General features: G+C 45.4%; 1 long non-coding RNA gene across 4 annotated transcripts in view; it reads right to left on the bottom strand.

Annotated features, from left to right (window-relative positions):
• LOC142665957 (uncharacterized) overlaps positions 1 to 12,299 on the bottom strand; it is a 56,025-nt gene that overhangs the window by 32,589 nt on the left and 11,137 nt on the right. Inside the window, exon 4 of one of the 4 annotated variants that reach the window (XR_012851610.1) lies at positions 670 to 893. The exons of the other annotated variants lie outside the window; for them this stretch is intronic. This is a non-coding gene — a long non-coding RNA (uncharacterized LOC142665957). Of the gene's footprint in view, positions 1 to 669; positions 894 to 12,299 lie in introns of those variants that run through there. 4 annotated transcript variants of the gene reach the window in all.

Genomic DNA, 12,299 nt, shown 5'->3' with positions numbered 1-12,299 from the left:
GCGGCAGTCCAAGTGACCGCTGCAGCCTGTGATTGGCTGCAGCCTGTGCTTGGCCTGTGATTGGCTGGAGCTGTCACTTGAACTGAAGTGTCATCCCGGGAGGTCGGACTGCAGGAAGGAGACAGGAGTAATCGGTAAGTTAGAACTTCGTTTTTTTTTACAGGTTCATGTATTTTGGGATCGCAAGTCACTGTCCATGGTGCTGAAACAGTTTAACTCTTTCAGCACCATGCACAGTGAATGTCTTCCGACGTCGCGGACCGGAATTTTTTTTGCCGGGTTCGGCCAAAACGAGTTTGGCCGAACCCGGTGAAGTTAGCTTCGGTTGTCGGGGTTCGCTCCTCGCAAAGACACTCCGTTTGGATGCTTGGAAACAGAAAAGCACGTGGTGCTTTTCTGTTTCCATTCATCCTTTTGACAGCTCGTGCGCTGTTTCAGTCTGTTCGCACGGAAGTGCTTCCGTGCGACCTGCCTGGTTTTCACGCACCCATTGACTTAAATGGGTGCGTGATGCGTGAAATACGCAGAGTTATTGAACCTGTCGCGTATTTTGCGCAGCGAACAAACGCTGCGCAAAATACACGGACTGTGTGTACTGCCCCATAGACTTCTATAGGGCATTGCGTGCCGCGCGAAAACCACGCGGCCTACACGCTGCCAAATCACGCTCGTGTGAATCCCCCCTTATACTGCAATTTTAACAATAAATCCTTCAATACATATGCAATGGCACACAAAAGCAACGTGTGAACGTGCTTCAAAAAATCCAATCTTGTTCCAAAATGTAGGGAAGGAAAGAAATTTCTCCACACAAATCCAGCCTCTGATGTCTCATCCCCAGGCGACCACAAATAACTCGGAAATACTCTGATATAGAGGAATAAGGTGGGAAACTAAACAGAACAAAAACATATATTAATAGATATACAGAATAAAAAAGTTAAAAACGAATGACAAGTAGAAAATTTAGAGGAAGGAGGCAAAACTTAATGTTTCGTTCAGTCCAACAGGGGCCATAGTACCAAGGGTAACAATCCACTTACATTCCCTCTGAGCCAGCAATTTCTTAGAATCCTCACCTCTAATCCCACAAAACACTCTATCGATACCCCATGCCTTGAAAGATTTTGGGTCACAGGCATGGTGTATTTTAAAAAGTCTGGGAATTGTTTTAAGGAGTGTGATATCCTCGACATCCTTAGCAGCGACTATGTCACGTACATGTTCTCTTACCCTGATCCTCAATTGTCTTGAGGTCAGGCCAACATATACCTTCTGACAGCCACAGGTTGCGTAATATATAACGTTCACTGTGCTGCAGGAGATATAATGTCGGATTTCAAAAACCCTATTCTCTGCCATAGACACAAAATTTGTTGTCCGGACCATATTCGTACATGATAGGCAGTCACCACAAGGATAAGGGTATTTTCACACGGCGGGGGTCCGTAACGGCTGAAATTACGGGGATGTTTCAGCCTGAAAACATCCCCGTAATTTCAGCCGTACCGGCATGTGCAGGCGCTTGAACGCCGCGTCAATTACGGCCGTAATTAGCGCTGCTATTCATTGGAGTCAATGAATAGCGGCTCCAATTACGGCCAAAGAAGTGACAGGTCACTTCTTCTACGCGGGCGTCTATTTACGCGCCGTCATTTGACAGCGGCGCGTAAATATACGCCTCGTGTGAACAGACAAACGTCTGCCCATTGCTTTCAATGGGCAGATGTTTGTCAGCGCTATTGAGGCGCTATTTTCAGACGTAATTCGGGGCAAAAACGCCCGAATTACATCCGTAAATAGGCCGTGTGAACATACCCTAACAGCCCTGTCTAGGACTGCTTGATGAAAAAAGATTTTGCTCTCTCGGTACATAATGGATCTTCACTAACATGTCTTTAATATTCATGCTCCTCCGAGCTGTCATTTGGGGTCTTTTAGATAGATTCCCCACAAAAGCAGGCTCAAGGTGCAGAATTGGCCAATGTTTATCCAAGATGGATCTCATCATGTGCCATTGGTTGTTATATGTAGTGATATATCGGGTATTATTTTGATCACATTTCTTTTTATTTACTCCTACAGGATGTAGAATTGAATTCCGACTCGTAAGTTGTGCCCGTCTGTATCCCATTTTGATGCTTCTATGGCTGTACCCTCTATCCAAAAATCTTTCTCGTAAATCGCTAGATTGTTTCTCAAAGCTCACATTCGATGAACAAATGTGTCTCATTCTCAGAAACTGCCCATTAAATGGGTATTGACTAGACTAAATTGTAGTCACTACCATTGTAATCACTACCTTGTTATCCCCCATTACTCTTTACAAACGACACATTACATTGGGGATATTAATAAAACATTTTGGACATGAATAGATACATTTTGTTAGCCTCTATCGCATCATTCTAAGGAATTTACTTTAGAGCATACTAATGACAACTCATTTTGGGAACTTTCCCAGTTTTATGCATATATAACAATAAAATATTTTTTGTGGCTCCATATTGTCTCCTACTGCGGAGATATGCAGTGATTTGGTTTGTAGTCTGTATTTTAACCATGTATTTTTGTACTGTCCAATAAAAATTTTAATTTTCTATATAATTGGTGTTTTTCTGGTTCAATAGTATTTGACTCCTTTTTCTCGTGTATATACTATACTGTCCCTTACAGGGCACCATCCCCCCCAAAAAAGGCGACCTTTAAGCAGGGCCGGCGTCAGCACCCGGCGAACTCAAGCAAGCGCCGGGGCCCACTACCCTCAGGGGGCCCACTCGGCCACCAAGTGCTGATGCAGCCGTCATGGCTCTCCTCATGGCTGCTGTCCTGGCTTTACCGGGGAGTCCAGGGGCACAGGCTGGGCCGGGGGGCAGGTGCCCCCCGGGCCGGTGACCCAGTAAACTTTTAGGGCCGTTCTCCATATTTTTTTCCCTACCCTCCCCCCGCCACCCTATTCCTTTAAGATCCCTTATCTAGCAGACGTGCGGCAATAGGCACATCTGCTAGAACACGCCCCTTCTCTCCCCTGACTCTGCCCGCAACACCAGAGCGGAGCAGGAGCACCAGAGAGAAGACACCGAGGAGAGGCAGCCGGGCTGAGACTGAGGTGAGCGCTGCCTTAAAACAACTTAGCGCCGCTCAGTGCACTCAGCCTCCTGCCCCTTATTAACTTAAAAAAGACATCGCTGGCCGACGCTAGGGATTGGGGGGGATTTGGGCTGTTTGCAGGGGGGGGGGGTTTGGGCTGTTTGCAAGGTGGGGGTTTGGCTGTTAGCAAGGAGGGGGGGGTTTGGCTGTTAGCGGGGGGTGGTTTTTGCTGTTAGGAGGGGAGATTTTGGCTGTCAGCAAGGGGAGGATTTTTGCTGTTAGCAGGGGGGTTTTAACTGTTAGCAAGGGGGGATTTTGGCTGTTTGCAAGGTGGCTTTTTGGCTGTTTGCAAAGGGGGGGGGGGGTCTAAGCATCTCGCTGAATACAAAGGGCTCTTTGGGGAGGATTATCTGCAAGGGGGTGTCTGAGCATCTATGACTGCTCAGTGCTCAGAGCCCGCAGCAGTCAGTCAGACCCCCACACTTGCAGTATACTTCTTCCTCATAGAGCCCTCAGTCAGATGCTCAGACCCAGGGCCGGTATCAGCACCCGCTGCCCTTTGGGGGGCTCACTCAGCCGCTGGGTGCTGTCTTATCCTGCTGTCATGGCACCTCCAGGAGCGGAATCCCCGGCCAGAGCGTTACCGACGCTCTAGCTGGGGATTCTGCTCCTGGAGGAGCCCCTGACATCTCTGCCATGTTGGCAACGCTCTGGCGGGGGTTTCCACTGTTAGAGGGAGCCCCAATGGCGCTATCTACAGGGGGGGGTGGCACTATCTACAGTTGGCTGTGTGTGGCATTATCTACAGGTGGCAGTATGTAATAATATCTACAAGGAGCAGTGTGTGGTAATATCTACAGTGAGCAGTGTGTGGCATTATCTACAGGGGGCAGTGTGTGGCAATATCTAAAGGTAGCAGTGTGTGGCATTATCTACAGGGGGCTGTGTGTGGCATTATCTAAAGGGGGCTGTGTGTGGCATTATCTCCAGGGGTTGTGTGGCATTATCTACAGAGGCTGTGTGTGGCATTATCTACAGGGGGCAGTGTGTGGCATCTACAGGGTTGTGTGTGTGGCATTATCTAGAGGAGGCTGTGTGGCATTATCTACAGGGGGCTGTGTGTGGCATTATCTACAGGGGTTGCGTGTGTGTTTGGTATTATCTACAGGGGACTGTGTCGCATTATCTACAGGGGGCTGTGTGTGGCATTATCTATATGGAGCTGTGTGTGGCATTATCTACAGGGAGCAGTGTGTGGCATTATCTACAGGGGCTGTGTGTGGCATTATCTACAGGTGGCTGTGTGTGGTGGCATTATCTACAGGGGGCTGTGTGGCATTATCTACAGGGGGCTGTATGGCATTATCTACAGAGGGCACTGTATATATGGGAGCACAAACTGGAGGCCGAACTTCTATATGGAGGAACAAACTGCCATTTTACTGCAGCTTTAAGTGCATTCCCCTGCAAAGGGGCCCACTAAGTCTGTGTTGCCCAAGGGCCCACATAAACCTGGAGCCGGCCCTGGTCTTTAAGAAAACAGTTATGGATCAGCTTTAGTACCAACTTTGTACTCCCTACACAGTAATACCTCCCCATGTGCTCCCATACAGTAGTGCTACATATCGAAGATAACATATCTATAAGGCGAAATTCACACGAACGTGTGTTTTTCGCGCGCAAAAATGCAGCGTTTTTTGTGTGTTGCAGTCCCGTGTGTCATAAGTGTTTGGCGCGTGGCTGCGTGATTTTTGCGCATATGCCATCCTTATGACATGCAGTTTTGTGGTTTAGAAAAAGAAATGAAGGAGGTGGTTTTATTTATCCCTTCATTTGTTGATCTACTGTTGCGCAAATCACGCGCAGCACACGGAATTGCGTCCGTGTGCTGCGTGTGATTTTCACGCACACATTGACTTCAATTGGTGCGTGATGCGCAAAAAACGCTTAAGTATAGGACATGTCGTGAGTTTCACGCAGCGGACACACGCTGAGTGAAAAACACGGAATGTCTGAATGTCCCCATTGCCTTACATAGGTCTGTGCGACACGCGTGATTTTCACACGCGTATCACGGACGTGAACTACACTCGTGTAAATAAGGCCTTAGACTAAGGCTCCTATAGCTACACCGCTGGATAAAATTGGATGCATTGTCTCAGCAGACAGTATCATACACGATAGGCTTAGATACATGGCCCAGCAGACAGTATCACACATGATACTTAGATACAGGGCTCCAGCAGTAAGTATCCTTCTACTAACATACGTCCACCCCCCAAAAAAATGTGTGTGTATGTATGTAATTGCTTTGCTTTGTTATGTGTTAGCAATTTTTTTGTGAGTTTGTGTTTTTTTCAGGTTCGGTTGTTGGACTACTTCGATGACGGCTTTTTTTATTCTCAATAAAATGATTAAGGAGGGATGTGTGTTTTTAAGGCGGGGCTTAGTGTTAGCCGATGCAGAGGCTAACACTAACCCCCATTATTACCCCGGTACCCTCCGCCACCAGGGGTGCGGGGAAGCAGGTGGGCGTCGTTAAGCACCCACCGGTCCTTGTGCCTGCAGCCCGTTAATCTACGTGCGCTCCTAACGGAGTGCACAGACACTCCCCGCAGCCTGGCATCTCCCAGTATGGGCTGCTACTAGCAGCCTTAGTACTGGGGGAAAACATCGGGTCGGATCACAGCGGTGATCCCCGTCGATTAACTCCTTAAATGCGGTGGTCAATAACGACCGCCGCATTTAAGTTGTTATAACAATATCGGCACCCGCTACGCGATTGCGGGGGTCGATTGTTGCTATGGCAACTGGAAGCCTAACAAAGGCCTCCGGTCTGCCACCTATGGAACGCTAATGTGCCCCCTGTCAGTGTGAAACTGACAGGTATAATATACCCTGCAATACATAAGTATTGCAGTGTATTATAACAACAACCAACAATTGGATCTTCAAGGCACTAGTAGGACTAAAAAAAAAAACTTTAGAAAAAGTTTTAAAAAAAAATGTACAAAAGTAAAAAAGTAAAATTTCAAAATAATAAAATTAAAAATCGCCCTTTTTCCCTTATAAAGTCCTTTATTATTAGAAATAAATAAATAAACTATGCATAACTGGTATCGCCGCATCTGTAACGGCCTGAACTATAAAAATATAATGTAATTTATCCCACACGGTGACCGCCATAAAAAAAATTATAAAAAAACCATACCAGAATCGCTATTTTTAGTCACTTAGTTAGAGATATTGGCAACTTCGACTACTACCAGAATTGAGATTAAATATAGGATGTCGGGGGGAATATTTCTTTTTATTATGAACATTGTATGCGGAGTGACCATAAATGACAACTTGAATTTTTACACCAGATTTGAGAACATTATTAAGAACTTTTCCTTTGACCCAGTTTTTAAACCGATCCCAAATAGGTCTGATCTGAAGAACAAAAAAAACCGATTACAGGCAAGTGTAACAGCTTCCCTCAGCAATGACAATCAAATCAGATCAGATTATTTTTTCAATAGATTTATTAATCTGGCTAATTTCCTATGAAAATGGTGAACTGCTACAAGAGGAAAAGTATTGTCAACGGGCTTGGAATTTGTTGTCAGCTTGGCACACTTAAGGGTATTTCACATATAACTTGTGGGAGTTTTCCATTACTTAGCAATGCTAACCAATGTGCACGGTGACATTGTAATAACTTTCTATCAATACTATGAATAGCAGGAGATGTCACTTCTGGTCATATTTGTGACATCATCAGTCCAGGCGGCCATTGTTACCTCACTGCATGATGTCACAATGACTGATTCTATAGAAACTGGGGTTCAGGGGGCAACTGCTCCGTCCAAGATAAGAAGATGAGTAGAGAAGACAGAAGATAATTCATCAGGAATCCGGAACACTGGAAACAAGAAACACCATACATTCGACGCATGGCGGTGCAAGAACAAAATGGCACCTGGGGAGGTTCTGCTCTTTACTTTCAGGTTTTGGAGCCAATAAGAAAACAGTAACGTGGACAAAATCTGCCGCCATTTTGCCGCCAATCTCCAGACATTTAGGTATGTACGTAATGTATACGTTTATTTAATCTGAAAATTTGAGGTTTGGGGGGTTGTTGTAAATTATTGTCAGAATTTACTCAGCAGTTTATGGCAGGTTTTTGCATAAACTGTACCAAACAGTCGTAAGCGGCGGCGTAAAATACATTTTCCGTAAAATTTGAATAAATGTGGATTAAACTTAGTTAAAATGGCGCAAACTTTGCCCTCTTTATTTCATTGCAGGGAGGAGATCTGGACGGCGGCTGAAGATGAGGACAAGAACTGTGAAATTCATCAATCGTATGTAACGTGACAATTCTATTTATAGTTTTATATTTGGCGCCTTCTGATGTCATAACACACATGTGGGGCAGCACGGTGGCTAGCACTGTTGCCTTGCAGCGCTGGGGTCCTGGGTTCAAATCCAACCAAGGACAACATCTGCATGGAGTTTGTATGCTCTCCCTGTGTTTGCTGTGGGTACTCTGGTTTCCTCCCACACCCCGAAAACCAATAGGGAATTTAATAGGGAATTTAGATTGTGAGCCCCAATGGGGACAGCACTGCGTAATATGTTGGTGCTATATAGGTAACTGGTAACATGGATTATATAGGTCTAAATACGTAGAATCAATGCATTCACTTTAGCAAGAGCCTTGTTTGATGTCCTCCTATAACTCCTCCGTGTCACACATGCAAAGAGTCCTCAACAGTTATCCCACGGTTGTTTTCTGCGAGAACCTGGACCTTGTTTGGTCTGTATAGAAGGTCTATGACCATGAAACACCTCCAGCGCGGACATTAATAAAACTGGATTATGCCAGGATAACAGGGAATGATGTTTTCCTATAGCTCGAACAGCAGACGAACACATGTCACAGGAGAAGGCCATAGGAGGGCAGTGTTCTCTTTCTCTTTCACAGCTGAGATGACCATAGTCGTGCTGTGATCAGTAGAGGAGCGGCCGGCATGATACCGGGACAACAGCTGGGATTGGACAACTTCTGGATATGCCGTATACGTAATGATATAAGTTACTATATAATACGATGTCATAGCTATCAATGAGATGTGTTTAGTTAGTTGCATTACAAGCTCTGATCCAGGGTTCTCGGACTGATCGCCTTTTCTCTGTGATCTCCACAGAGTCCGATCAGTAGAGGGGCGGCCGGCATGATACCGGGACATCGAGGACAACAACTGGGATTGGACAACTTCTCTTTCTCTTTCACAGCTGAGATGACCATAGTCGTGCTGTGATTTCCAGAGTCTGATCAGTAGAGGAGCGGCCGGCATGATACCGGGACATCGAGGACAACAACTGGGATTGGACAACTTCTCTTTCTCTTTCACAGCTGAGATGATCATAGTCGTGCTGTGATCTCCAGAGTCCGATCAGTAGAGGAGCGGCCGGCATGATACCGGGACATCGAGGACAACAACTGGGATTGGACAACTTCTCTTTCTCTTTCACAGCTGAGATGACCATAGTCGTGCTGTGATCTCCAGAGTCCGATCAGTAGAGGAGCGGCCGGCATGATACCGCGACATCGAGGACAACAACTGGGATTGGACAACTTCTCTTTTTCTTTCACAGCTGAGATGACCATAGTCGTGCTGTGATCTCCAGAGTCCGATCAGTAGAGGAGCGGCCGGCATGATACCTGGACATCGAGGACAACAACTGTGATTGGACAACTTCTCTTTCTCTTTCACAGCTGAGATGACCATAGTCGTGCTGTGATCTCCAGAGTCCGATCAGTAGAGGAGCGGCCGGCATGATACCGGGACTTCAAGGACAACAACTGGGATTGGACAACTTCTCTTTCACAGCTGAGATGACCATAGTCGTGCTGTGATCTCCAGAGTCCGATCAGTAGAGGAGCGGCCGGCATGATACCGGGACATCGAGGACAACAACTGGGATTGGACAACTTCTCTTTCACAGCTGAGATGATCATAGTCGTGCTGTGATCTCCAGAGTCCGATCAGTAGAGGAGCGGCCGACATGATACCGGGACATCGAGGACAACAACTGGGATTGGACAACTTCTCTTTCTCTTTCACAGCTGAGATGATCATAGTCGTGCTGTGATCTCCAGAGTCCGATCAGTAGAGGAGCGGCCGGCATGATACCGGGACATCGAGGACAACAACTGGGATTGGACAACTTCTCTTTCTCTTTCACAGCTGAGATGACCATAGTCGTGCTGTGATCTCCAGAGTCCGATCAGTAGAGGAGGGGCCGGCATGATACAGGGACATCGAGGACAACAGCTGGGATTGGAAAACTTCTGTATATGCCGTATACGTAATGATACAAGTTACTATATAATACAATGTCATAGCTATCAATGAGATGTGTTTAGTTAGTTGCATTACAAGCTCTGATCCTGGGTTCTCGGACTGATCGCCTTTTCTCGGGGTCAACAAGGAATTTTCCCCTGTGGCACAAATTGGCTAAACGTGCGCAGGGTTTTTGCCTTCTTCTTGATCAGTAGCTTTAGTTAGGAATTTCAGTTAAATAAATTATGTTTTAATATTAAAAGCTTTGTCTCCTCATCATTTCTCAATATTATATAGCAGTCAGGTATTAGTATATATTATGATAATCCAATATGGCTGTTTCCATGATGTATTGGATAATATGCACATACAGAAGAGATATTCATCATGTGAGCCATATAAATGCAACCACTTTAAAGGACACTAAAAGTAGAAACTATATACAAAATAAAAACTATCCACTTGGTCCTATGTTGTCTAAAAAATTCTTCTGTGAGTCCTAGATCAGACATTTTCCCCTTCGCCTTTTCACAAGTCTGTGTCTGGATGTATATAGACACTGGTTATAGAAGGAGCCCCCCCATACTGCTCTGTCTGCAATAAAACAAAAAATGTTAAGCTCCACCCCTCCACTAAAGCCACACCCCTCAGTCAGCAAAAATGAAAGAGATCAGGAAGAACTTGAAGAGGTTGGTGAGAACCCCAGCGATCAGCCATATTCCAAGGAGAATAAAGCAGCAAGTGTCTGATTTTACTGCAGTGCCATCACAGGGGAAAAGAAGAATTACACAGATAAAATGCAAAGGCTGTCTGTGTAATGCATGGATGTGTCGATCCACCAAATTCCTATTTTCTCAAAGACTGCAAGCTCTTGCGAGCAGGTTCCTCACTCCTCTTGTTTGAATTAATTATTTTTGTCACTATGTAACGTCTGATATTGTCTGTACATGTTCCCTCTGAATTATAAAGTGTTGGGGAAAATGTTGGCATTTTTAAAATAAAAATTATATTATTAAAACAAAAAAGTGGTGCAATAGGGAAGGGAGGGCGGGCAACGCTGCTGGAGCAATCGCCAGAGAGGTAGGGAGGGCAATAAAGTTGCCTTATACGTTGTCGTGCCCCACCCAACAAATGGACATACAGAAAGGGGAGACACTGACCTAACTTATTTGCCTCCTTTACCTGACCATTCCTTTATCCTGCAGTCCCTGGCACCTGCCTTATGCAGTGAGGTGCCTGCTAATCTATAAAAGAAAAAGTATACTCAAAAATAACTAAAGTCGCAGGTGAAGTCCTGGAGTTGTATTATTATTAAGAGACACATTTTTGATTTTTCCTTGTTTCTGGGAAAGTTGGACAACAACCAATAGGGTCACCAATACAGCTCCCACTGAGGTTGTCACCCACTTTTCTCATCCAGGAGTGTGGAAAAGTTGGGTGACTACCTCTAGAGTTTCTGACTATTGTATTTAGGCATTTAGGTTACGCGATGAAAACTTGATACATAACGTACAGAAGGATTTAAAGTGTAAACTAAGGCCTCATGCACACGACCGTATTTTTGTCCACCCGTAAATACTGGCGTAAATACGGGTCCTTGGTCACCCGTATTCCACCTGTATTTACGGGCACGTTTTCGCTGCAAAATTACACTGCAGTAATCGGCAGCCATTCTCTCTATCAGTGCAGGATAGAGAGAAGGGACAGCCCTTTCCGTAATAAAAGTAAAAGAAATTCATACTTACCCGGCCATTGTCTTGGTGACGCGTCCCTCTCTTGACATCCAGTCCGACCTCCCTGGATGACGCGCAGTCCATGTGACCGCTGCAGCCAGTGATTGGCCTGTGTTTGGCTGCAGCAGTCACATGGGCTGTAACATCATCCCAGGAGGCCAGACTGGAGGAAGAAGCAGGGAGTTCTGGGTAAGTATGAACGTCTTTTTTTTTTTTACAGCTTTATCTATATTGTGATCGGCAGTCACTGTCCCTGGTGCTCAAAGAGTTACTGCCGATCGTTTAATTCTTTCAGCACCCTGGACAGTGACTATACACTTACGTCGCCTAGCAACGCTCCCGTAATTACGGGTGCACACACGTAGTCACCCGTAATTATGGAAGCCCCATAGACTTCTATGGGCTGCCCGTGCCGTAATTACGGCCTGAAATAGGACATGTTCTATATTTTTCAACGGCACGGGCACCTTCCCGTAAGCATACGGGGAGGTACCCATGGCAAATAGAAGTCTATGGGCCCGTTTTTACGGTCGTGTGCATGAGGCCTAAGGGAGGGAAAAGAATCTTACAGTAAAAAATTCGAAAATAAGATGTCAAATAATAATATAAGGGGAGTATTTGGCAGATATGAAAAAGATTAAAATTGCAGAGTGAAAATGTGGATGGTAATATAGTCAGGGCTATCGAGTTTAGTGAGTTTTTTAAAAATAGATTTAGTGATGAAGGTGTACAGGCGCGTGACATGTCACAAGGATCTGATTATGGGGGGATTAGGGTGGATACAACGACCTATTGAAATGTCGTATGATGGTGGTGATCTTTCGTTTGTGATTACGGCAGATGAGGTCACTAGAGAATTGAGTAAGTTAAATGTGAAGAAGTGAGCGGGCCGGACCAGATATGTTGTAAGGTGTTGTGCAGGTCAGTTAGGAGAAGTTTTGGCTAAACTATATAACATGAGCATAACTTCACACAGGGCCGTCTCCAGGTTTAGGGGGGTCCTTGGTGGGCCCAATTCGAGCGGCCTCGGTATAAAGGCACAAACTAGACAGTGAATATGAATTTATACCACTGACAAAACCCTATAGCATAGGAATACCAAAATACAACAAATCATTTACAAAAATCCCGCCAAGATTTT

The sequence above is a fragment of the Rhinoderma darwinii genome, chromosome 13 (assembly GCF_050947455.1).
Source record: "Rhinoderma darwinii isolate aRhiDar2 chromosome 13, aRhiDar2.hap1, whole genome shotgun sequence".
In the NCBI taxonomy this organism is placed as follows: domain Eukaryota; kingdom Metazoa; phylum Chordata; class Amphibia; order Anura; family Rhinodermatidae; genus Rhinoderma; species Rhinoderma darwinii.
This window is presented reverse-complemented; position numbering and strand designations above follow the sequence as displayed.